This window comes from Parasteatoda tepidariorum, chromosome 9 (genome assembly GCF_043381705.1).
Source record: "Parasteatoda tepidariorum isolate YZ-2023 chromosome 9, CAS_Ptep_4.0, whole genome shotgun sequence".
NCBI classification, from domain to species: domain Eukaryota; kingdom Metazoa; phylum Arthropoda; class Arachnida; order Araneae; family Theridiidae; genus Parasteatoda; species Parasteatoda tepidariorum.
Window position 1 is genome coordinate 88,431,811 of NC_092212.1, and position 3,459 is coordinate 88,435,269.

Here is a 3,459-nt window from a genome sequence, read left to right on the forward strand (position 1 = left end):
ATATTCAATGGATACGGATCAAATACTAGCATGAAGTAAGAACATGAAAATAACTTCGCTATTCTATAGCAGAAATAATTGAAAAGCCTATGCTGGCAGGTGAAGAGGATAGGAAAGTGTGTGCACAATGCTACAAATTTGCTTAGTGGTTCCGAATAGTTCAGCATCTGTTGCATCCAAAACCGAATTAAGACAAAATATACTAACAGATTGACTGATAAGCATTTGAGCAACCTAATGAGAATAGCTGATGAAAAAGTAGATATAGAACATTTTCCATGTGATAATGCAGCAAAAATATTCAATGCTTTAAAAATTAGAAGATGTTAGAAATGAAATATTTCTTTTCCAAGTCTATTCGTGTTTTTTTCATTTTTAGAAATCTCACCTAACTTTTTGAAATCTCACCCAGTTTTTGAGAAAGGGTGAGAAATTCTCACCCACTTTTTTTCTGTAATGAAAACACTGGTGATGCAATTTATTTTTATGATACATCATACATTCGTAATTGCAGTTGTATAAATGTATAAGAAGGGTGCAAGAAAGTAATACAAAATAAATTTGTAGCAACTTTTTGCAACAAACTTTTTTAACTAATTTTTTTCAAACCTTTTGTGTAGTGCTAATTATGCTCTTCTGTTATGTGTACAAATCAACTGTTCTTTGAATGATATTTCAGTCCTCACATACTTGGTGGATTAACTATGTGTTGGTTTTCCTCTCTATTTTTTACATATAATGGACCAATTGCTATGTATTCTCCATAACGCTATCTTACCTCTTACTATAAACTAATTTTTTTCTCCAGTAATTTTTTTTACTGATACTGAATGATTTTAAAATGAAAATTACAAACTCACAAATAGATTTTCTATCTACAGAAGAAAAACTCAAAAGTATATTTTAAGTGTTTTATTTTGCTAATTTTGTGTTGTGTTTATTTTAATTTTGTGAATTTTTAATTTATTTTAAAATTTGTTTGCTGGTTTTAGAAAAAAACATTTCACATTATTGAAATGGTGTAGTTATTAGTTGTTGTATATTATTGAATAGAAGTTATATATTATTCACTTCTAAGCATGTATAAAAATAAACATTCATTATGTAACAAATGAAAATGCTGTCAGAAACTTAAAGACTTATATCAATAAGAATATCTATGCCTTATCAATTCAAAGAAATGCGAAATATTGGTTATTTGTATTTTTCCTAACTTTGTCATTTGAGTAGTTGAATGATTGTTCTGGTAACTGAATTTTCTTTTTAAATGTTTTTAAATACAAAATAAAAATTTAAAACTCCTATTTTTATGTCTTTTTTTCTATTGTACATCATTGAGCAATATTTTAAAAAAGGTATCAGATTTGTCAAAATATATATTTATTATAAAGCTACTAAAAGTTTTCATGATTATCACTGAAAAATATTGATAAGTGGTTTGAGTCACTGATAATTAAAGTTCTAGCTTTAAAGAGCATAATTAATTGCAGTGATATTTCATTCCATATTCATGGTAGATGTGAGAACTGAATAAAATAAAGTATAAGGCATAAAAAATAGTGTAAAACTAAATTATGTAACATTTTCTGTAGTTTAAAAAAATGCTTCTCTTTTATCTTTACTTCAACGTTACCTTTTCACAAATTAAAACTGTTATAAAATTAAGTTAATCTGTGGTCAATATGTACAATTTTAATCTGGTTATGTTGTATTTTGCCAGGCTATTTATTTTCTGAATTGAGTCTATAAAATTTTTTAGACAGTTTAGAAGACATTTGCTAAAGGTGCGGGTTTTTTTTTTTGACTCCATCTTTTGTGATTTTATCTCATTAGCCTTCTTCCCTCAAAAAATATTTACTCATTTTAATTTTCTAAAAGAAAATGATGAAGCATGCGCTTATTAATTAGATATGCTGAAAAATCTGAAAGTTTCATTGTTTCAATTTGTACCAAGCATTTTATTTATTTATTTATTTTTACCTAGTTCAGTCAATGTAACTTTTAAATGTTTAATTAAAAAAGTATTTATAGACATTTTAGAACCTGGAGTAGTGTTTAAAATTGAATTGTTTTTGTTGGAAGTTTACACTAAGTGTCATAAATCGTAAGTAAAAAAGAATAATTTTTTTTAAAAAAAAAGAGGCATACTTGCTGGCAGTAATATGATGAAAAAATAATTTTGTTTCAATGAAACAAAACTGATAGGTAGCGGTTACAATTTCAAAGTCATTGGTTCAAAAGAACCCTTTAGCAAATGTTTGATATATTTCTTTATTGCAGATAGCTGTACAGTTAGCTGTCAGATAGTTGAAACATTCAAATTATATGGGTACATCATTTTAATAATCTACATTTATTTATAAATTCTGAAAATCAAGATTTTTTTTTTAACTGTACTAATTTTTATATACAAAATCAAAGCAACCAACTTTAACTAGTAAAATGTTAATTTGCAACCCCTTCATTCATTAACCAATGATTCAGCTGTAAAATTTCTTAATGTTACTAATTAAAAAATTACTTTCTGAACAACCCAATACTTGAACGTTTCTCACCTTACCTGTTTTTAAACATTGCTTCAATTAATTAAATGATTGCCCGAAGCAATCAAATTATTACTTTAATCTATACTAAAAGTCAGTAGTTTCATAAAATTTAAATCAGACTATAGACCCCCTTTTAAATGATCAATAGATCTTCATTGAACTAAAGGAAGAATACATTGTTGCCATTAGCAACTTTAAAAACACCAATAATTGATTGGTGGACAATTCATCTATTTTTGCCTCATAGCATAGACATTTCTAACATACAGCATTTTCAGAGTTTTAGTTATAAATCATTTATCACTCAAAAGTTATTTCAATAATTTACTTCATTGTCACTTTTGATTTACCAAATCCGTTTAGAGTAAAATTAAATGGAAATAGTTCTTTGGAGTTTAAATTATTAAAAATTGATCTTTTGATTAAAGTGGCTTGACTTCCTGTATCAATCAAAGACTTCACAGTTAAGTTATCAACCGTTACCATTTTAAACAACTTTGGCTCTACGCTAACATTTAGAGTAGCAGCTTCCGTTTTTGCATTTGATTTTGGACATTGCGAAGCTTTGTGTCCAAACGCTTCACATTTAAAACACTTTAAACCCTTATCTTTATGTATGCAATATTTTGAAATATGATTTCTTGAACCACAATTGTAACACAATTTATTATTAAAAGTTTCAACATCAGTATTATACCTTATCTTTTCATTATTATTTTCATATTTATTTTTATTCCTATTTGAAACATCTTTTCTTACATTATACCTATCATCATATTTTGCTTTTGTTCTATCATAAGAATTATATTTACTATCAAAGTCATGTTTTGTTTTGATTTTATCGAAAGCACTTTTACTCTTTGCAGAATCACTTTTTATTATTTCATAGACTTTAAGTTTCTCTTTAAATTCG